Genomic DNA, 24,663 nt, shown 5'->3' on the forward strand with positions numbered 1-24,663 from the left:
GTGCTTGACTTGCAAGACCCTTCAATTTCTTACAGAACAGTAGATTTGCTTTAATTTTAAAGGAACCTAGGCTTTAAAACAAGGGCTTCTTTATAAGCTGACCTTCATCCTGTTAACTCTGTTGCTAAAACAACAAAGCAGCTCCTGGTTAATTAATATACAGTGTTTTGTTCAGGTGTAACTAATTCAGCTGTTAATTCATCAGTTCCTAGTTAAGCTGTTTAACTGATAAGATCATATTTAACAAGATCTAATTGAAGATAATAAACATTGCCTGGAAAGGAGTCATATTTCACAGATACATACTAATAAACACAAATACTTGGTGAGCATTGCATGGTTATGTGCAAATTGAAGTCAGGCTCCTACATCATGTGTGGATAGAGGAGCTACCTGGGGCCTTTACTCCATAGTGCAACGACATCTATCTAGACTGAGATAGCTGCAGGACAGGGGCTCTACTAAGAATTTCAAAACATAAGTGATCCAGTTGTAAGTTCAAAGTATTTGACTGTTACACTGGAAAAAAGTGCTGAAATTACAGTAGTTGCTTTCTTTGTTCTTCTATTTTCAGCACAGTGTGGCTTGCTGAACTTCTTTACTTGCAGATGACCTTTAAAGGCAAGCACCTGTTGGTGCACACAGATTGCTCTCCTGCCTACAAGCTCCAGATGCCTCCTCTGCATATTTAGTAAACATTTCAAACCAATTCACTGATTTGGGGAATTCTCAGCCTCAATCTCTTGTCACTAAATGTGCCGGTTCAGCTCTGTCTCTCTGTTGCTAACTAACAGGTAAGCCTGCACTGTCTGGATGTTTGTGCCCAGGCTGACAGTTTAGGCATCACCTCTTACTGGTAATTACATCCTTCTTTTTGCAGTGCAGAGCACAGGCACGTCTATGGGGAGTAACCCATGGGACTAGAGATGCTATAACAAGTGATAGTTGCACAGTTCTGTACCTGACAAATTGCTCTGCATGGTGCAGCTGTAGCCTCCATGCCCACATTAACTTCTGTACTTCTTTATGTGATTCCTTTAAACTGGCAAGCACCACACAGTGACCTGGCACTTTGCTTATCTTTCCTCCAGCTCTGTTTGAAGCAGCAGGTGGGAAGTCATGCTTGCTGTGCCTATCAGTCCTAACAGGAGTGTTTGAAGGACAGAGATACTTCACAACGCACTTTCCCAGCTGCTAGCTGGGGGAGGCTGTTACACTACCTCTCTACTTACTCCCTCACTTCTGTAGCCCTCAAACTGCCTGAGAGCAGAGTGAGGGGATGTTCAGGTCTCCGAAGGTTGTTGCAGTAGAAGTTAGATCTAGTAAATCTCTCAATACAGAATATTAAACAATTACAAGAGCTGTTATGAAGAGTACTTACCTCTCAGGCCCTAATACTCTTACAGGTATGGCACCCATGGAATGATTAATTTATAGATTTCCCATGCAGCAGATAGGGATATTACCCCTGTCCCATAGTAAAAATGCAAAGGCTCTACTAATCTTGCTGCTTTCTCAGATGACTCAATTCAAGGACATGACGTGTGTGTGTGTGTGTATATATATATATATATATATATATAATAGATATGCAGACTGAGAGTCTCATTTTCCAAGGATACTAAGGTTTTAAGTCAGGGCTGTTGGTGTCTGAGAAATACCCAGATTATGCTTTTCTGAAGGTAAACTGCTGCTAATTAGAGCAGTTGAATTTCTTTAAATTATGTAGATAGCTTGTTGACATTTCATGTTTGAACTTTAATAAAATTCAACAAAGAGACTGGAAGATGGGAAAATATTTTATTTATTTATTTATCCTGGGTAGGTGAATAAACCAATATATGATATTGTTTCTAATGTGCAGGCAAGCATTAGCGTTTTATTAACATGCTACTGTTATTTTTGCTGAACACTTGCAGCCCATATAAAGTTCTTCAATGAGTCTGTAAAAAAAAAAAAAAAAAAAGTGAAGATGACACAATTGACTTATGCATTTGTACAAAGATAGACTGATTTTACCCTCTGCTGTGTGCCAATATGTTATGTCCTCTATTCCAGCCCTGAGTCTGGTGGTGAGCCTGACTGACAATTTCTCCTGTACACCACTGTACTTCACGGAAATGGATGCTGTTCTCATAATGTGAAAAGGGGAATATAAGGGTAACCAGTTACTTTCTGAATAAGGAGCACATGTAATTCTGTTTTTTCTGATGACAGAAGATGGCCACCTCATATAAGGATACTGGTGTATCTACCAGTGTGCACTAATGGCCATTAGCAGCCACCAGAGAATGTGTGAAGAGGTAAGTCAAGCATACAATGAAATCTTCATATATGCCAGTGCTTTGTGGTGGTTCTTGAACTGGATTTGGCCTCTTCAGATCAAAAGTATACTCAAGCTTGCATCCAGATAAATGTCTCCTCTCTGGAATGAGTGCGTCTGTATAATGAGATGTGTCACCTGCCTGCTGGTGTCCTGGCTGTGCTGGGATGCCTCGCAATGGGCACTCCTGTAGAAAGGTAGTGTGGTGGCATGATTAACAAAACTGTTTGATCTACTCCTTCCCCTTGTGAGTAAAAGTGTTAGAAATTTGGAAGCTCAGCTTAGTTTCAGTGACTTCAGTGGGAATGGACAAGACAGTGGCATTGTTTAAGCCATGTACAGTAGTAGCCAAGAACAAATTCTTTGATACAGTACGGTTTAAGTTTACAGCTTCTATGAACCTTGCAAAGCTTACCACAAATTGAATCAACAGTTGTGTGGTATGGGCTATGTCACATATCATCTCATAGTTTTCTAGTGGAAATGAGGAATAGACAGTCTAGCCAAACTACTATTTTAGGTAGAGTGAATGAAAAGAACTTCTTCCAGATCATCTGCATTATTTACTTGGTGTAGAAGGAATTGTTTTGGACATGTCTGTAACAAGCTGCAGATAGCTTAAGAATCAGAGAATGAGAAACTATAGCCTGTGCAGAGAAAGAAGGGGAAAGAAAAAAAAAAAAAAAAAAAAAAGATTCTGCTATCCTGGATGGACTGACCAAAGGGTAGAGGGTTTTGTTGCTTTTCACAGAATTGCAACAAAATAAATGGACACAAATGCCTATGTTCAGAAAGTACCTGGCAGGGCCTCTAAGACACATGATCCCACCTGGTTATGCTGTAGTGGTTATCAGCAGATTCAGAAACAAAGGTTGTAATGGGGAGGTTTGGGGAGAAATGGGAGGTTTGGGGAGAAATGGGAGGTTGTACATGAGTCTTGGGCTTCATGCAAGAGCCCTGTGAAGTTTTGTTTCTGAGAAGTACATTTTTAGTACTTTGAGACTAGAGCTAGTTTCTGGATGTAGCTTGGGACCAGATTTTAGAAGATTCAGCACTTAGGTAATTTGGAAGAGGGGATGCAGGGGCTGGAGGGGGTACAGGAAGTATGAGCAAGTCTGTTCATTTAGTTCTGTGTAGGCAACATCCTTACAACAGAATATTTCCATTGTAAATATTTAGAATTAGTGAAGCCTATTGCAAATGTAGAATTAAAGCTCTTCAGACTAGTGTTGCTGTGTCTGTTTGACCTGTCTGTAAGAAACTTAGGGACTGTAAACCGCAGGGAAGTTAATGTACCTAGGGCATATAGCCAAGAAGCAGGACTCCATGCAAGGCATTGCTAACGTCTGGGTTATCCGTGGGCATCATCTACCGGTACCGCTAGGGAACTGCAAAAAGCAACTGCAAAAAGCAGACATGAAAATTAATTACCGGTTGGCTCTTTACACTTTCATACAGGGCTGTCGAGCCACACCTGCTGTCCGTGTGCTACTACAAGCCAGAGCTCTCGCTGCTCTGCTGAAAACCAAGAAAGCTTTGAGACAGATACGTCTGCAGAAGAAGCTGGGAAAACTGAAGTGCTAATCTATTTGAATGCTTGTGTTACAGGACCTGTCAAGCTGGTGGGGAAGAGAGGGTAGTGAGAAATTGTAAGGGAATTGTAAGGGAAATTGTAAGGGAAATCTCAGTAGGAACATCCTCTTCTGTGACTTTTTATATTGCTTCTGCTTTTAGTTCCTGAAAGAAATGCAAAAACAACTAATCTGAACTGTTTTTCTATTGGAGGAGGCAGGAATATTTTATAGGACCAAAAGCCTAGAAGAATAAGACCTAATCTGTTTATTTTTTTCAACATATTTCTTCAGTTTGTTGCCCAGGATATGCATAAATGTGCCACAAAATGTCTAGTAAGATGCTACCAAAAGACTCCTGAACACTGTACTTGCAAGGAGAAGATGAAGAGGAGGGAATAGCACGCAATAAATGAGTTACCTTTCTTGATTCATGAATCAAAATACTAAGATACTACTTAGATTTTTCCCTCTGCACTTATAGGAGATAAAGTACTTTCTGCAGAAATTAGTATTTACTTCTTTTCAATGAAAGAAAAGAGTTACAGATACTGAAAACTATCTCTTCCTCTAGTAAAATTGTCTTATATTTAAGAAAAAAATGGGTACATATTCTTTAAATCTCCTAATAAATAAAACCTTTTTCCAGCAGTCATCTAATTACTAGAATAAATTTGTAAGTACATTTTCAGCTGCAGATAGAACACTTAATTTCAGTCCACAGTATTGCAGTGAAATAATGTATACAAAAGAAGAATGAATTAGTGTTCAAATCTATATACATTTATTCAAGCACTTAAAGAAAAAGAAATGTACCAAGAAATGCAAATATTCCTTTTAAGTATCTAGGTTGCATAACAGATCTTTGCAATAAGATTTTCATTCCTTCTTTTATGTAAACCAATCTTGTTAGTGTTACAGTCACTATTAAGTCACTCTCCTTCTTTAAAATGAAACTTGTATAGTCTGAGATTACTTTCTTTCCTTTCTGATTACAATGTATAAGAAGAACCTTATTGCTAGCATGGACAAGAAAATTGCAGATAGGTTCATGGTGACTTGTAATTTTAATACATCTCATTTCTATTTTGTATGAGCATAATGCATGATGTTCCAAATAAGAAGGATTGAGTCGGTTGATTAAAGGCCCATTACTTTATGTAAGTGATGAAACTTGGTTTGTCTGGAAACCAAACACAGGAAGAGACACTGCATCACCTTATTGAAAAACAATTTCAGCAGAGAGAAAACCAAATGCATTAGAAGAATCAATGGTGCTTGGAAGTTAATAAACAGAAGCAAGGATTTATATGCTCACTGTAGGACCAATTCAGATTCATTCTCTGTAACTGAAATTACTCCTTCCAATGCCTTTCTTAGAGCTGATCTGCAAAACTAGAATGAAAATGATGGCTCTGGAAACACCACACACAAAAAGAAGAGACTTCCTGGATCAGCAGTTCCAACCTCCATCTACCGTGGACAACTATATTTTATGAGCATTTTCAGCTCCATATTAGTGCTAGTTAGGTTGTTTCTCATTCCACTCCTATGAGAAGGTTGTCCTAATATATAGTTCTCTGAGGGTTAGACCCATTCTTTTTCACAGCCCATAGTGCAATCATTTCTGCACCTATCTGGTTGCTTGCCATCACTGTCTCTAACTTTTAACAGCTTTTCTTCCTTTCAGGTTTTAATGCCCCTGATATATTCATAAATAGCTACTATACCCTATTATATTGCCATTTTTGATACTACTGTTTATTTCTACTTCTGACTTCACCCTAGCTCCAATCTGTTCCAGATTTAAGTTAGTGTTTTCTTGAGCAAAGTGGTCAGAATTACATGCAGCTTTTGAAATGTATTTCAACTAACACTTCTACTGTTTTGCATGTTACATACCCTGCCTTCTCTGAAAAGAAATTTGCCATCGTCTGTGATGGACCACAATAGTGGTTTAGTCATACTCTGACAATATATGTCAGTCTCTTTTCATTCTTGGTTAAATCTATCAAATGATTCTCCAGCTCTTTGCAGATTTTTAGGTATAGTGGTGTTTTTTGTTGTTGTTTTTTTGTTTGTTTGTTTTAAGTCTTAAGTAAAAACCTTGTTTAACTTAGCCCATTCCCACCAGTTCAACTTTGAAGCCAATGCAACATCATATTCCAGTCTTCCTCTACAGTGATCGTACTGTCTCCAAGGCATCAATCAGCTGTGTGAAAAATGGAAGATATGCTGACAACTGTGTTGTAACCAATTTTCACTAGCATAGTTGCCCTGTTTATGAAAAAGTTTAAGATTGAAACTAAACTCAAAGTTTGCTTTTCAACAGAAATTTCTCTCATTTCTGTCCAGTTGTTATCCATTCAGATCTGAATCCATTTTTTAATTCTTTTGTCAATGTCTATTTGGACTAAATCTTTGCAATTCTCTTGTGTGCTGTCTTCAGTACGTTTGAGCAATTTATTTTATTTTATTTTTTTTATTATACTGGGAGGGGAGAAGGGAACAGGGTTGGGTGGGGAGGATGGGGTGTGCATGGGGGAGAGAGGCCGGGGGGATTGTTTTCCCCCTACCTTCACTAAAATTTTACTGGTAATTAACACCCCTTTGGTATGGAAATCATCTTTCTCTCAGGTGCAGTAACGCAGCTGCTGTCAGAAATCCCATGGAGTTTCCTGTGCTGTGAACTTTCCTTTGCTGGATGGATACAAATATCATTTGCAAGTGTGGAGTCCTGCACCTGGGAAGGAACAACTGCACATATCAGTACAGGCTGGGGGATGACCTGCTGGAGAGGAGCTCTGAGGAGAAGGACCTGGGGGTCCTGGTGGATGACAGGTTGACCATGAACCAGCAGGACCAATGGGCCTGGAGCGCATGAAAGGGAGCGTGGCCAGCAGGTCAAGGGAGGTGATCCTCCCCCTCTATTCTGCCCTGGTCAGACCTCACCTGGAGTACCGTGTCCAGTTCTGGGCTCCCCAGTACAAAAAAGACAGGGATCTCCTGGAAAGAGTCCAGTGGAGGGCCACAAAGATGATACAGGGCCTGGAGCATCTTCCCTATGAGGAAAGGCTGAGAGACCTGAGTCTGTTCAGCCTGGAGAAAAGAAGACTGAGAGGGGATCTTATCAATGCTTATAAATACCTGAGGTGAGGGAGTTGGCCAACCTCTTTTCAGTGATTTGTGGGGACAGGACAAGGGGTAATGGCCACAAAATGGAGCACAGGAAGTTCCGCACCCACATGAACTTTTTTTTTTTTTTGTGACGGGGCACTGGAACAGGGTGATGTAGCACTGGATCAGGCTGCCCAGGGAGGTTGTTGAGTCTCCTTCTCTGGAGATATTCAAGGCCTGTCTGGACGCCTACCTGGGCAGCCTGCTCTAAGGAACCTGCTTTGGCAGAGGGGTTGGACCCGATGATCTTTCGAGGTCCCTTCCAACCCCTACAATTCTGTGATTCTGTGATCATAGCTACAGACTAAAACTCTCCTGATACATTTCGACCTGTAGCTTGCAGTTGCTGCTTGTATAACCATTGTTATTCCACTAGATGGTAGCACTGTCATTGCAGACAGTGGGATCTGAGTTTTTGTTCTATAAATTTATAGTTCATTCATGTCATAATTTTAATATCTTACTGTAAGTCATACGGAATAAGAACTTTTGGGAAATAACTGATGAGACTGTAGACCCAAGTCCTATGGAGACTTGCAGATGTATATATTAATAATAAAATCATCATTCTTTGAGAATTTTTGCCTTTTTATTCTTACTGCTTAGTTTCACTCACTTTGGTGGCATTTTTTGGAGGATTAAATCTTAAGCTAATTAGAGGCAATAGAATACACATGCAGCCTCTGAAAATTCAGCATCTCCACCAGATTTTCTCAATTACTGAAATAGTCAAGCGCTGCAAAACAGTGAAGATCCAGCTATTGCTAGCTAAAAGTGCACGTGATTGTACTTCACAGCAGAAAGGTACAGTCCCTTCACCACTTTTTGCTCTCAGAGATTTTAGTGTATCTTGCATATTGACTCTTATCTATGATACTTTTTTAGCTGTTTCAGAGTGGTCTTTCTCTTTAAAATGCATGAAAGGAGATAGATGTTGTGGGAGGGGGGAGTAATTAATACCTCATCACCTCCAAGTTTTTTAAAAACAAACTTTTCTTATTTCAGAATTGTCACAAAGTAGATGTTTGCAGCTACTTGAAAAGGTGAGACTATCAAGAGCAGCCAAGGCTTGCATTTTGACTTGCTCTAATTCTAGAGTGATGTGTCAATAAGGAATAGGAGAAAGCTTAAATGTGCATACCAATGTTATCAGGATTGGTTACAAAACTGCATCTTACTTCCATCTTTTTTGTGATTAGTCAGAACTGGTATACTATTGAGAAAGTCTTCAGATATTTCAGAATTTCCAAGCAGAACTCTAAGAAATACCTACTTTTGCCTTACTAGGAGCAGAAATTCTAATGAAGTTGTTGTAAAGTTAAGACTGCTTTGTGCCCAAGGTATAAAAACAGAATAAATAGGTAGAAATATTTATTTGAAAAATATAAATACTTTTTTAAAAAAATAATTGTTTACATTATTTAAAAGTTGCTTATATGATTTTTCAGGACCTCTTTTGAGGGGAAACAAACAAACAAATGAAAAATGTAAACACTGCCCATCATTTCATTGAAGCAGGAGAAACTTGAACTCAAAAGCACTTCTTTTTTTTTTTTTTTTTTTTTTTTTAGTGAAATTGAGAGGAACTTAAATTGGTAATGATTTGTTTACACATTTTTCCACACTTTGGCCTGTCTGTTCATTCTCCTTGAAATGTGAACTTCATGGATGTGGCTTTTTCAAAATAATATTTGTCCTTAAGTGTAATGTAATAATTGTTTCATTACCGATAGTGTACACAGCATTATATGGTTTGTACCACATATAAGCAAAGTAGTAGCTTTTGATTCTGTGTGGACAAAGCAACTTCTGGATTTTGGTAAATTGTTCTTGTAAACACTAAACCTTCTGCACTTAGAATTCAAATGTGCAATGGAGTTTATTAAGATTTCTCTGTTACCTTGGCTGGAAACAAGACCTTCTCTATACAGAGAACATCTGCGAACAATTCTGTAATCTACACTAGGACTAGCCCCAAGGTTGCTTTTTTTTTTTTCTTTTTTGTCATTTTTTATGTGGGATGTCCAAAACTTGTATCGGCTGTAACAAGCAGGTGGGTGTGTATATAAAAATAAAATAAATAAAACCAGTATGTTTCTATGGTTATCCTCTTTTTGGGGTCTTGGATTCAAAGACAATGAGGCTACAGTCCAGTTTTTTTTAGAACGAGTTTATGGAAAGAGATCTGATTAAGCTGGGAGCTCTGGTTTTCTGTGGGGCTGTAGAGCTTCTTGAAACAGCTGGGCTCCATGCAGTTGCAATGCAGACTTCCAGAGTCTATCCCTTTGCTCTCCAAAAGGCTGTGGGAGCTATTTACTGAATTCAGGGGTGGGAACAGTTTGGGGGTTGACATTATCTTGGTACATCTGAGCTGTTGGGAGGAGTTATCAGTTCAGGCTAGCCAGACTTTGCATACACTAACAGTAAATAATTTCAGCAACACCTAAGTGTCCTTTATTTTCTTGAACTTTAGCCACTGTCTGAGATCAAACATAACTTTTTTTATCTTTCTTAGTTTTAGTCTAGGGGAAATATCACTCAAAACCATCAATCCAAATTAAAAAAAAAAAAAAAAAAGGTAGAAAGTATAGAGCATCTTTTTTCTTTGGAGTATAGATGTAGCCTCAGTTACTGGGGCTATGAATGTTGGTTTGATGGGTAACCTGCAGTGACACTTTTAATTGGAAAATACATAAGAGCATTTTTTTTTCTTTTTCTTTACATAAAACCAATAATTTTGTGATTCAACCACCTAGACATGTATCCTGTTACTTGCTTAAAAGAAATGGTATCCTAGATAAAATACAATTAGAAATACTAAAATATTAAAAATCTTTATTTGAGCTTGACTTTGGGGAAGGTATCCATCTTTGTGTCATAGAGATGAGTCAGAAATTGCAGTACAGGAAAAATTATAAACAATAGTGTATATCAACATTTCCTTCAAAAATAATCTGTTTTTTCTGTCCTGAAAATTTCAGGGCAGGCTATATTCTTACCTGTGATTATATACATGTATAAAAGCAATTGTAGTTCTGTGACTACTGAACCCTACAGACTGCTGCTGGAGTGCTGAAATATTGCTAATGAACTATAAAGTGCCTGAATGTGGTCTATTTATGCATAAAGATGGGGGGGGTGGAATTACCACTTTTTGAAGCTAGCAATGCAAATGAATGTTATGTAAAACACGACCTCTCAACCCACTCCATTGACATGACTCAATTAGATCAAAATTGCCAGGTTGCAGAAATTTGAATTGAAATTCTTGATAAGTTTTTTCTTACGCCTTTTAATTTAACCCCTTCCTACTTATTACCCTACCAAGCCGTGGACCTCTTCCTCACCTTGGTAAGATGAGGCCTCCAAAGTGAAGAAACTCTGGCAGTAGAAATCTTATCTTCTTCACAGTAGTATCTGCAGCATGGCAGTGCTGCTCTTCAGCAAGTGATACTGAGCATGAATGAAGTGCAGCCAGTGTGCACCCAGAACAAATCATAACTGGCAGCACCCAGATTCAAATCATCATTGGCAACATTTGTCTGCAAGGGGGTGGCTGCCCTTTGTGATGACCTCCCATTCTTTTTTGAATAAGTTTCTGTCCACTGTTGTCCATGTCTGTGTTTTCCAGTGAAAGGTTCAAAATAAGCTGGAATACCTATCACAGCTCCATAAAATTTTGATATAGAAATCTGTATGGGCTAGTTTAGGTTCTTTCTTGAGCAGGCTAATATGATTATGCTGTTTTTTGGGAGTGTAGTATGGATGTGATTTCCTCATCCTTCATTAGCTGAATTATTTCTCTTCTCGCTTCTAGTCCCCTCTTTCCAACTGCAGATGAAACCTTTCTGCCAATTAGTTTCCTTAGCTGTCTATCTTTTGGCAACACATTTTAAAAACTGTATTTTTATTTTTTTTTATTTTATTTTTTTTCCCAAAGAATTGTCAGTCTCTGTCCATCTGACTCAGTCATCTGTGTTGTTAAAGGTTTCTTGTAGTGTTCTAGTACCAATCTGACTAAAAACGAAAAATAATGTTATTCACCAATGTGAAAAAGGAGATAAAGAATAAAAATTCCATCTCAAAATTGCACAGGAAATAAAGATTAACAGAATTTATTACCCTACTTGGAACTTGGCCAATAACACTATGACAGTCCTTTATTCTTACACACAGATGACACTTACTGATGTCTTTGCCATCATTTTACTCAATGTTTTTTCCCCCAGTCTTTCCAAGATGTATGGCTTGAGAGAAATTCAAATGAGTCCCAGTGATTTATTTCTCTGTAGTTAGTACTTCTTCTTCCTTGACCTTCAAATGGGCCCTGAGAATGAAATTCTTTCCCTACCAGTTCATGTTTTTTCCATTGTGATAAAGGAAAAATATTTAAATTTAGTTAATTTTCCTCTTCAAGGTCAAGTCTCGTTTGTCTCATCATTTCCCATCCAGAACTGACTTTTTTTTTATGATCATGACAAAAGGAAAATTTTTAGCTTATATGTGCATAGTCGTGAGATAATGTTGCCAGGTTGCTTGTATAGGATGTTTGTACGTAATACAACCTGTTAGAGTTACTGTTAGAGTTAGCTGGAAACCTTTATTTTAGGGTTACTGCATTCTTTGTTTTCATATTGCCAAAATTTAACTGTGTTGACAGAAACTTTCCATGTCTGATCTCTTCCAGCTTGGTTTTATTTTGAAAGCTGATGGAAAGGTCTCCACTGGTTCCTGCTCTGTCCTCTTATTTTGACTGAGTGAAATAAGGACAGCTATTTATTCTTGCCCCTGTGTCAGTTTGCTTCTAGTTGAAGCTTTTGACAAAGAGTTCTGTCATCTTTGAGATGTAGAAAATACTGGATTGTGTTCTTAATAGTCAGAAGTATTCCGAAGGAAGATTTATTTGGCTGGTGTATGGTTACATATCTCTATTAGTACTACTTTCTAGAATTCTGTCTAGTTGTTCATACCTTGGATAGTACTTAAGAGAGTAATAGTATGTGTTAAGTGGCAATGGTTTGGTTTAAGCTACCCATTTAAGTTCAGTTAAGGTGCCTACTGGAAAATATTACAGTTGCATATGAAAACATCCATACTTTTAATTACAAATAAAACACACAGAAATACACGCATCTAGAAAAAGCAGCATTTCATAACTTACTTTGCTATGTAACCTTCATTTGGGAAGCTCAGGTTGCTGGGTTTCTTTCCCTTTTCATCTTTAATGTCAGAATACATTTTTACGAGAATCAACTCTTGCCTTGTCTGTGAAATTGGAGTTAATAAAGGTGCAGCAGTATGTTGAAGCTGGAGTTATGGATTCCAGTCTCACTGCTGTGAGAATTGAAGGTCAACAGTGAGGAAAGCAGAAGACAGGAATCAGAGACTAACATTGAAGCTGCAGACCAAATAGGGACTACAAGGTCCTTCTGTGTCTTTTCTGGAGTTGCCTTGTTGTGGTCTATTAATCAGCAACCTGCTGTGCTTTAATTGAACTAAGAAGCATCTGTTACACATGGCCTGTTCTTTTATGCCATCCTCTGGGGAAAAGGTTTATTATCACAGTTTTGTTTTGGAACATTGGAATATACGTATTGCTTTGTCTTAGGGAAGGCTGGTCAGAGATATTTGCCCTTTACTCTGTGTTGAAGTAGAGTTTACAGTAATTTTTAGTTCTATGGGAACAACCCTAATTTTTGTGCCTGCTTTGTAAATGTCCCTTTACACTTCAGGTTTGATGTCATTTGCTTTTAATAAAGTAAGAAATCATCCTAATGGTACTTCTATGTGTCCTTATGTTGTAGATACAATTCCAGAGTAAAATCTGTACTTCAAACTTTTGTCCTGATATCAGTAGATGTATTCACTAACCAACATGCTATGGAGTCATTCTTTCCTGTATAGATACCTAGGAACTTTATACAAAATGGAATGACTTGGAGAGGCTGACCCACATATGAAAATTTTATAGTCTAGAGGCTAGATCACCCTTCCTGTCTGTGGGAAAACTAGATTAATATACCTGTTTTCTTTAGAAAAGGAGAATTTTAACCTGTGTCTTTCTTTCATAGAGGATCTCTGGAGCTACTCTGTTGTAGAGTAAAATGTGGATCAACCCCATTTTTTCCTATAAAAAACAAAAAACAACCAACCAAAAAATACTCCACCGCTCCTCTGCTCCCCAAAACAAGAAATCAGAATATGCAAGCAACAGAGATTGGTGTCATATTAGAAACTGAGTAATTTGGTGACCTCAGGATTTGGTATGACTGCTTGAACCCTTACATTTACAACTTTTTTTTTTTTTTTTTTTTTTTTGTGGTAAGTAGATTCACAGGGAATTTAGGTTCTTTCCAGATTGGATGTCATCTAAATCGTAAGTCTGAGGCTGAAATTTCAGACTTGGGCTGTAAAAATGAGATTGTGAGCCTTTATGCATATGCTCAAATAAGATATCTATTTCACATCACAAGCATGTATTGTTAACAACAAGGAAGCCTGGAGAACAGCACAGAATCACAGAATCACAGAATCGTCTATGTTGGAAGAGACCTCCAAGATCACCTAGTCCAACCTCTGACCTAACACTAACAAGTCCTCCACTAAACGATATCACTAAGTTCAACATCTAAATGTCTCTTAAAGACCTCCAGGGATGGTGACTCAACCACTTCCCTGGGCAGCCCATTCCAATGCCTAACAATCCTTTCAGTAAAGAAGTTCTTCCTAATATCCAACCTAAACCTCCCCTGGAGCAACTTTAGCCCATTCCCCCTCGTCCTGTCACCAGGCATGTGAGAGAATAGACCAACCCCCACCTCGCTACAGCCTCCTTTAAGGTACCTGTAGAGTGCTATAAGGTCGCCCCTGAGTGTCCTCTTCTCCAGGCTGAACAATCCCAGCTCCCTCAGTCGCTCCTCGTAAGACTTGTTCTCCAGACCCCTCACCAGCTTTGTTGCCCTTCTCTGGACTCTTTCGAGCACCTCTATGTCCTTCTTGTAGCGAGGGGCCCAAAACTGAACACAGTACTCGAGGTGTGGCCTCACCAGAGCCGAGTACAGGGGGAACATAGATGAATAGATTGTTCTATTATGGCAAACCTCAATATAGCCTCAATAGACTTGGGATTCATGCATAGATACTAGCTACATGTCTAGAGCTCTGTACCTGAATTGCATCAGAACCTTAGTTTGTGCTTAAGGAAATGCAAATTTCTCATTATTATCATCCGGAGTTAGAACAAACAAGCTTAGAGTAAGCAAATACTACCTGCCTGAGTCTGCACACAGCTCTGCAGAAGTTCAGTGCTCTCTCATCTTAAAGGGATATTATATCTTTGGTAATATCCAGAGTCACTGTATGAAGTAGGCTTGGCCAATGTCCACAATTCTGTCTGTAGAAGGCAGAGTGCAATAGAGTGTGTATAGAAATACTGGAGTTCTTTCTTGTACTATACTTCTTTTTTTAGAATAAATCCCTGCTGTCACCTTTGTTGGGGACCCATGCTATTTCTGCTGCTTCTGAAGTCTGGATGATTCTACTTTACAAACCAGGACTCTGGATCCCGGACTGGCCTTGGACAATATTATTTATGCCAGGCATGAGTGATGTGCTGTCTTTTTCAAGGTTAGAGCTGGCTCAAATCTTCTCTACACATGTTCTCATTCACCATGTATTTGTGATTAACAAATACCTCATTGTTGCCTACATTCTACTCTTCATTCACTAGACAATCTTCCTCCTGTTTCATGGAAACAGAACTGTTCTGGGACACAGATGGAAGTCCCAGAGAACCAAACTTTCTAATCTTCTCATTGCCTGCAAAGGCTAGCTACTGTCTCTTCTGAGAACCAAGAAGTGCTGCAACCTATGGCTTTTCGGCAGGAAGAACAAGAACAGGGGCTGTGCAGGCAGGGAGCTGTTAAGGCTAGACACCTAGGCCACAGAAAAATAATGTTGTACCTTGCAGTCTGCCACAAAAGGCAGTCTCCATCTATGTGTTCTGATAATAAAAAGGTAATGGGATATTAGGATCAGGTTGCATATAAGCATAATTGTGATTGGGTTACACTCATGACTTTCTTAGTACTGATTGTTTAACAATGCGATTTAGTCGAAACAATGATAATTTATAGTTAGCTTCTGATTTATTTTAAAAATTGCTGCAGCTATATAAAATATATATATATATATTAAAAGCAAACAAACAAGACTCACTATGTTATAGCTTCAACATTAATTACAGAATTATAGAGGATCTGGGAAGGTTTTTCATAAATAAGAAAAGGTGATTTAGATGAATAATAAAATATAAAAACATAAAATGTTGTGTTGAACCAATAAGAACTGATTAAATAGAAATTAAAACCTTTTCCAAAATATGGAAGAGATTTGGCTTTTCTACTGCTAGCACAGAGTAACTTCATTTCTGTAACGTTAACTTTATTTGGAAGGGGAAACCTTTTTTCTCTAAATATCTTCATGCTTCATGTACTAATTTTTGTACCATCTCAATTCTGTGAAAAACAAATAATTCACGTAGGAAGGGTTTCAACATGCAGAATGGTGTTTATCTGGCTGAATGGCATGGTGCAGGGACACAGAGACGTTTGTCAGGATAGGCAGGATTTTTTTGTGAGAACTGTTTATTCATAGAAAAATGCAGTTTTACTTCACTAAAAGTATTCACATGCTTAACTTGGCCTTGTGTAGTGATTTTGCCCAAACAACTGCTCTGAAGTTTCAACATTCCTAAAATATTTTTCTTCTGTGTGTTTAAATTATTGGGACTTGGCTAATAAAGTGGGTTTATTGCTGTTGAAAAAATTGGCAAAGAATAGATGGTTCTTGTACCAGTTCTTGTGTGTTGAAATGCCTATGGTTAGCAGTGTCCTGAGAGGTGTCTTGGAGACCAGTCATTCAAATTCTCTGAGTCACAAAGGGCTTGAAAATTATATATACCATTGTTCAGGAAGTGGGGTTATATGGCATGATCTGGATACAGGAAGTATGTCCCCCATAGAGCCACTGGGAAACTGAAATATTACATAGAAAGATCCTGAAGTGAGACTTCTCATTTCAAATATTAGATTCTATCCAAAATAAACTTTTTTTTTGTAACAAGTTTTGTAATTTTTTTTTCTCAGTTTTTGGCAGAAACTCACATTAGTTTGCAAAAGAACACTTTAATAGTGAATTTATTTTCTACAGCAAATGAAAAGGAATTATTTTTCCACAAAGCTCCTAACACTTAACAGTAAAAGTGACAGATATAATCAGATTTGAAACAGCTTCAGTTCAAACTCTCTCTGGTTTGGTTAACCAGGAATCATCTTCTTACAGGAAAATACAGTACAGTGCAATCTTGAAGCAATACATTCCTTGCACATATTCAAAACTAAGCATATAATCAGAGCTACCTGACTGCTAAACACACTTTGGAGACCACTAATAGGAATTAGTTTAGACTTAGTTGCAGAAAGTTAATGAAATAAACACCAGAGAGATGTTATTCAATACCTTTGCTGGAAATCACATCCCAACAAAAAAGTATATCATTGTCTTGGATAACTTAAGAAATAGATACTTAACCAAATGTAAGTAAATTTTCACATCCATTGTTTTCATGGGGTATCACTTGAAATTACAGAAAGAAAGTATACACATTAGTTTAAATGTATCTGAAGAGCTCAATAAATGTGAAATCTGCTGGAAAACTTAAATCAGTTGGTAGGTAGGAACAAGGTTAAAAAGAAAAGGAAATATAAAATCATCACATATTTAAAACAAACAAAAAATATATTATTTTGTAGTACTAATATGTGTGAACCTGATTAGAGACCAGTAAGCATACACAGAATCTTTTTTTAAAAGCTCTTTTTTTTTTTTTCCCCTATAAAAATTTATAGTAGTTGTTGAGTTTAACTACCATAAGGAAGAAGAGATTTTGCCCATATGTTTTGTACTATAATTAAAACTTATCCTTCAGGGCTTGTATATCAGTTTGTAACCTAAATTACAAAGAGATTTAATTGATTCAGTATTCTCATATTGTTGGGTCCCATGGAACAAAAGCAGTGTGTTACTTCGTCTAAATCGAAGAGCTCAGTTTCCAGAAAGGAACTCTCCAGGAAATTTTCAGGGGTCCACATGACAAATTTAGCTTTGTCTACTTAGAATTTTAGTAGGCCAAAGGTCCACTAAAGCTATATTTATTAAGCTATGTAGTTAACTCGGGATAAGTAGCTGCACAGGATAGAGATATGTATCTTTTATCAGTTTATTAACTTTGGAGTGGTTTGTGAAAAGTTCCTTTGGCTTAGCTTTTCATGTCTGGAGGTTTTTTGTTGTTGTTGTTGTGTTGTGTTGTGTTTTGTTTTGTTTTTCAGCTTCTACTACTGATTTTGCTTCTTCCCCAAGCTCTTTTACTTGATCTTAACTAGGTGTGAGTGATATCACTTATCTGTGTAGATAACTGTCCAGTTCTGCTGACACATGTGACTTTCTGAATGAACTAAATGTTCATTTAGTGTGCAGGTTGCAACTCATATCACCTCAGTCTTAGGACTGGGAAGTTAGGTTTGCAAATCCGTGACTGAACTATAACATAGTTTGGACTTACTGAGCAGCAAACCTCTAAGACTTCTGACTTGACTAACAGAGACAAAGACAAGTGAAGTTTCATATTTTCTCAGTCATTATTTCAAAGCAGTGAAATATGGTATGTATTCAGTTCAATGGTGACCGAAGTCAGCAGAACCTCATATGAAAAAGTCTGAAATCAGAGGTAGTAAACAAACTGCAGAATCATTTCACAAGTTGGAACATTGCATTTAGTTTCAAAAATCCAAATCAGGAAAGTGGTTGTGGGATAACAGTACCTTCAGATTACTTTATAAATCCTTAAACTCTAGCTGAGATGTTTTCAGGTAACCTCATCAGATTCACCACTTCAATATACATTGTTTATCTGAGATAGGTCCTGGTCATTTCCTGAAGAAGATAGTAAACAGGGATATGAAAATCATTTCTTAATGAAAAACCACAGCTCTCATCTCAATAATACAAACTAGTTTATCTCTGGGTCTAGTCACATATATATCACATAGTCTATCACATATAAATTGATTCATCAGAGTAGCAAATGATAAACCAGAATGGTTACTTCCCTGTCTACCAGGAACACTGGAAAGATGCTGAGCTGAGGAAGGAAGCTTGTACTGATGTTTTGTTCCGTTCTTTGAGTTACTGAAACGGAAGTGGGCACATCTGGGTGGGCTTTATTTGGACCATGATGGGAACTCTGCCTGGTCACAAGATCTGTTTCTATTAAAGATGCTGTGTTCATCTAATTGATTTCAGAGAAGTCTTTCATAATTAGCTGACTCATACACCAATGCTATCCAATCCAGATGAGGGGTGGGGGAATGGTGAAATAGCTTGCAGAGTTATAGCTTCCCTCTCTCATTTCTTTGTTAACTCTTAAAACCCTTTATGTAATGTGTCTGAAGGCATGACTGAAGAATCTAACTTTAACTTTCTAGCATTGTAATTTGGAAAGAAATATATTTGTTATTGACTGATGTTGCAAGAAATATTTTGCAACTAAGTAATGAAAAGACATCAGAGCAGTGGCTATTGGGAGCTTAAATTATTACTTTTTTAGTTTGTAAACAAGCCATACAAGCTTGTATGATAAAATGCATTGTATGCCTGCATTTTCTTTATAATTATGATTATTCAATTAATCAAATTAGACAAATTAGACAAATGAACACAACAGATCTCCCCAAAACTCACTGATTCATCAGAATGATCAGTGGGATGTCAGGTGAGTGACCTGGATCTCTGGACATGCTTTATCTTCCACATGGTGTGGTCTCATTACGATACTAATTGCTTAGGTGTTTCATCTGGTACTTCTGCCTTCAAAGACATGGCTTGAGCCTAGTGAACTCTGTGGAAAAAAATGTCATGTAAATTTTGATGGGTTCATTTTCTTCAAAACTAGTAGAAACAGTAGGTAAGTCTCTGAACCACAGTTCATTCACACTTGGAGTTCTCACAACCAATTTAGAAAACCCCATTTCTCAGACAAGAATGATGCTACAGTGGGAGATGTCTGTATAATCTCTTATATGAACAGACGTGGTCTTTTTGGATCCAGAAGTAAAAAGTCCTTGAAATGTTTCTTGCATGGATAAATGAGAAACTATGATAATTGACACTTAAATAGTACAATTCTTTTTAAATTCCCGATACAATAGCCCTTATGTCTGTCTTTGAGAATCACTTAGTCTATGCATATGATGTTGTCAGCTGATAAAAGATTATACTGCATCTGTTAGTTTAATAAAACATCTGGTTTTCTAGAAAGAAAACAAAAAAATGGAGAAACATAAACAGCTACAGTACTTCTGGAAGAGCAACTGAAGGAAGCAACAACATTTAGGGGGAAAAGAATGAGAGAAATTTTACAGTGATAATAATAATATATTTGTATATAAAGCCATTGCTGATTCCTACTGCACTCACCACAGTTAGTGGCCTTTCGCAGAAAAGATATTAGACTGCCTTGAACTGAATGTGGCTAACACATCTTGCTGTTGCTGACTGAAAAAGAGGCTGAGGACTTGATAAGGTGGAACTGACTAGAATCTGTCCCACTAGTCTTATCTTCAATCTTGTGGAGTTTTGTTCTATGGTAGGGCAAGATTCAGTTACTGAGGGAGAAGGAAGAAAGGGATGGGTAACATGGTCATTGCAATTTAATTAAAAAAAAAAATAGAGAAAGACCACTCTAAACTTCAAGTGTCATGGAAGAAAACTAGAAAAGCTAATTCCTAGAAGCTTAAATCCAGATAACAGGAATGTTCCTGGGTTGTATGATGTTTGAATACTCAAAATTAGCAGATGGTATCTGACAAGTTCCTCTTTTCTATTTGACAACTAAATATAAAATGCTGTTCTTCAAAACACAGGTAAGAGAAGATAGACACCTCTCTATTAGCTCTTTCTCAGGCTGTATCTAGTCTGTGAGCTACTCAGTTCAAGTGTAGCAAAGATAAAGAACACTTTTGGTGCTGAAAATTTGAATGAACTGCTTTTAATAACGAGTAATTACTTTTTAAAATTATTTTTATTTTTTAAATATATTTTAAATATTATTTTTAATTTTGTTTTTAATTTTTTAATTTTTTTAATGTTTTTAAATATTTTTTGTGTTGTCAGACAAAGTCTTGTCTAACTCCTGAATGTGTCTATGTAGAGCATATCCATATCTTTCTCTGGTACTTCAAGTTCTACAGGCTATTTCTATGCTGAAGTATCCTTCTTGTAAAGAATGCAAGGCCCCATGTCAGAATAAAGAGGCAGTCTAAAATCCACTAGTATACTCTTCTTTAGGCAACAGCCTGCAAATGACTATTAAATGTACATGCTTTTGAATTAAATAGAAAAGCAGGACAGCTGTCAAGCAGATGTGGAACTTCAACTTTAAATAATAAGCAAGTATTTCCACTGGATGTGTCCTAATCATTTGTATATTTATTCTCTTGTCTTCCTAAAAGCTAATATTAAAAAAGGCTAGTGTTTACAGATTGTCCAAGAACAGGGACAGTCTAAAATAAGGGACAATAGGACTCATGTAATCAGGCATTGTTTAGAAAATCTGTTCCTATTTAGGCCTTGGAATATCCTACATCTGTTTTACAAACCTTTTTTTTTTGTTTGTTTTTTAATGTAATTGTTCTCCCATTCAATCTTAAGTAAAATTTCTGATTTGTGTCTAACTATGCTTGTTAAAGAAAAATTTGCCTCAGTACTAACGTTGTTAACCAAATTACTTCATAAAATCATAGAATGGTTTGGGTTGGAAGATCATCTAGTTCCAACCCCCCTTGCCATAAGCAGGGACACCTCCCACCAGATCAGGTTGCCCAAAGCCCCATCCAACCTGGCCTTAAACACTTCCAGGGATGGGGCATCCACAGCATCTCTGGGCAACCTGTTCCAGTGCCCCATCACCCTCTGAGTAAAAAATTTCCTCCTAATATCTAATCTAGATCTCCCCTCTTTTAGTTTCAAACCATTACTCTTTGTCCTATCACTAAAGACACTCCTAAAGAGTCCCTCCTCAGCTTTCCTCTAGGCCCCTTTAGGTACTGGAAGACTGCTCTAAATTCTCCACGGAGCTTTCTCTTCTTGAGACTGAACAACCCCAGCTCCCTCAAACTGTCTCCATAAGAGAGGTGCTCCAGCCCTCTGATCATCCTCGTGGCCCACCTCAGGACTCACTCCAACAGCTCCACCTCCTTGTGCTCAGGGCCACAAGGATGAACGCAGGACTCCAGTGGGGGTATCACGAGAGAAGAGCAGGGGGGGACAATCACCTGCCTTGACCTTCTGGCCACTCTGCTCTTGCTGCAGTCCTGGATACGGTTGGCTTTCTGGGTTTCGAGTGCACATTGCTGTCTCATGTTGATCTTCTCCTCAACCAACTCCCCCAGATCCTTCTCTTCAGGGCTGCTCTCAATCCCTTCTCTGCCCAGACTCTATTCATGCCTGGGATTGCCGCAGCCCAGACACAGGACCTTGCACTTGGCCTTGTTGAACTCCATGAGGTTCGCACAGACCTACCTCTCAAGAATGTCCGGCTCCATCTGGATGGCATCCCTTCCCTCCAGCGTGTCAGCTGAACCACTCAGATTGGTGTCATGAGAAAAGTTGCTGAGAGTGCACACAATCCCACTGTCCATGTCATCAACAAAAATGTTAAATAGAACCAGTCTCAATACTGACCCCGAGGAACACTACTTGTTACTGACCTCCACTTGGATGTTCAGCTGTTGACTGCAACAGTTTGAGTGTGACCATCCAGCCAATTCCTTACCCTCCAAGTGGTCCATCCATCAAATCCATGTCTCTCCAATTTACAGAAAAGGATATTATGGGATATTGTGGGATATCTGAAGCAAGATTTCAGAGATCTTGAGTCAGAAACCTTGTGATCTTAAATCATAAATTTTACTAAAATCCTACTTTTGTAATCATTTTACTATTTTTCTAGGTTCTTGAATCTCATGAGTCAAGATGATCTTCCTCAAAAATTTCTGTCTGATTAGAGGCATGAGAACAGTATCAAAAATTAAAACTATGAATTTTATATAACCACATGGCTCCAGGTAGTGAGGTTTTAAGAAAATTCTCAGGTAATATTGTCACAGAATGACAAAATTATTGAAGTTGAGAGTGGTTGGAGATCAAGTCTAACCCATCCCATGCTCAAAGCAGGGCGAACTAGAGCTTATTGCTTAGGTCCACATCCAGTCAGGTTGTGAATATCTCCAGGGATCCTGTAAGATAAGTAGGAAAGATTCAGTGTGGGAGCTAATGCCTTGTTCTGTGGCACTGACATGAGGTAGCCTTGTTACTTTTTACTGTTATTTGTTACTTTATTGTCTGGAATAATAAGGCATAGTATTTTTGGAGGGAGTTTAGATGTAGTTAATTAAGATTAATTTAGGTCTAGTATATATATAAATGAATTAAATATGAAAAGGAACTGCTGAGTTGGATCTCCAAGGTCATTTCTAGAGTTTTTACTGTTTTGTTTGTTTCCCTCAATAAGAACTGAGAAGTCATTCTTTAGAAAGCTCAGTATGACTTGCTGGTTTGGAAAACATGGTCAGAAAACTACCTTTCTTTCTGTGTTTCCATAATTATATCCTAAAAATGACAAAAACTTCTTGGGTCTCTGAGGAAAACTTGAACTGCATAGTCCTATGTCAAGAAATCCTGTCATGGAGTTTTTCATAGAACACTGCAGTACGCTCTATAGTATGTGCTGGCTTTCCTTTCCATCGGGATGAGGGCTGATGCCAAGTATAGATTTTACCCTCTTAGTCTGCAGAAACCCAGTTGGGCTCTGTGTATGGTGTTACAAGTTGAACAACTGCTGACATATTCCTGAAGATGCTATAAAAACTCCCACAGTAAGAATACAAAAGAGCAAACATAATTTTAAATACTTTAAATGGTCAGCTGTACTTGTTAAAAACCTTATGGGGTCTGGCAGGGTTTTGGAAGCTTGCTGGGCTCTTCATATTACACCAGCATGTTGGTTCTGGGAGCAAGTGTGTCGCTGCCTGAATTGTGGTCATGGTTTTCACGTGCATCCAAGTGTGGCATGAGTGGGAGTGTTGGTTACCAAAGAATTACTTGTGCTTTTTAAGAAGAAACAAAAATCTTCAGTCCCTTTTTGCATCCTTATATCCATTCCTATGATGCCTTTAGGAGGAAAAATAGAGAGTTTTGTTGTTGTTTTAATCTTTACGTTATTGTATCTTTCAAATCAGAGGTTTAGTTTTAATGATAATTACCTTATTTTTTTTAATTCTTAAATGCTAGTTTAGCACCTTGAACAGAGCTAAGTGATGCTGCAAACATATTGGAGCAGAAATTGACATCTGGGATGACTTTAACACAGCTGGATTGTGAAGCTGTAACGTCTCAGTGAGAAAATCTTTATCGACCTTTCAAGCCTAACCAGGCTTGAAACTCAAGCTCCATGGCTACTGTTGTTAAAGCTTAGCTAAAGCCAGCTTTCTCTAGCTAAGAGAGATGCTGCTTAAAGTATGTCTCTGAGTATTGCCAAGGCATTGCCAAGGAACTGTCTGGAAGCAGGCAAACGCCCCTGTGGAAGGGAATGACTGCACAACCTGCTTCTGTTTTATTGTCCCTTTCTTGTAAATGGCCAGCATTGTGTGTTCATCCATTGCTAATATACACTCTGTTGGGAGATTACACTGTCCGATAATATTAAACTCACAAATTCTGAGGTCTTGATGGGATACATTTTAAATGTTTTTCCAAGGTTGCATCCAAAACTTTTGTTCTGTATTTAAATGCCTTGTGTTTAAGCAGTAATTAACAAAGGTGATACATTTTAGATATGTATGTAGTGCCAAAGGAATTCTGTGGCACAGAGAATATCTTTCACTAGGAAGATATCTTCTGAATGTTGATACAGGCATACCTTCTAACCTGGCACTGGTAAGTGCAATGAATTCAAGATCAGTAAATCATAGAGTGCAGCATTGTTCCACTGTTCATTCAGACTGCTCCTCCTGAAGAAGCATTTTCAAGGTCTGTCCTGCTATTAATGTGACTAATTTTAGTTTATGCTTTTAATTTTACAGCCACTTTCCAACAACACATTCCTTTTAGATACTTTGGAAAGAGATGTCATAAGAAAGCTGAGAAATATCTTGTATAAATAAAGCTTCCTAGGTTCCTTATGTAGAGTTTGGCCATACAGGCAACTGAGGGAGTGTAAAGGGAAATCATCCCTGGTAACCTATGGAGTTGGGGTAGAGATGAGATAAGCACAAGACCTGTGGACACTTTCTTCACAGCACAGAGTGGAGGCAGCAGACTACATCGTTTCTGGAGTAGACTACATAAAGCTAGTAAAATATACATTCTTAAAGTGATCTGCTGAGGAGACACTTTTCATTTTTTTTTTTTTTTCTTTTTTTTTTTTCACTTTCTTTTTCCTGGCACTACTCAGGGAGAAGTACAGCCATGCGGTAA

At 37.9% G+C, this 24,663-nt stretch overlaps 1 long non-coding RNA gene across 1 annotated transcript; it reads left to right on the forward strand.

The window, feature by feature from the left end:
- Positions 1-891: 891 nt before the first annotated feature.
- On the forward strand, positions 892-7,370 carry LOC308185516. The gene is made up of 3 exons (XR_013943434.1): positions 892-1,406; positions 2,059-2,303; positions 6,532-7,370. It is a non-coding gene; the product is annotated as an uncharacterized lncRNA (long non-coding RNA).
- Positions 7,371-24,663: the final 17,293 nt, after the last annotated feature.

The sequence above is a fragment of the Anser brachyrhynchus genome (genome assembly GCF_964034855.1).
Source record: "Anser brachyrhynchus genome assembly, chromosome: Z".
NCBI classification, from domain to species: Eukaryota; Metazoa; Chordata; class Aves; order Anseriformes; family Anatidae; genus Anser; species Anser brachyrhynchus.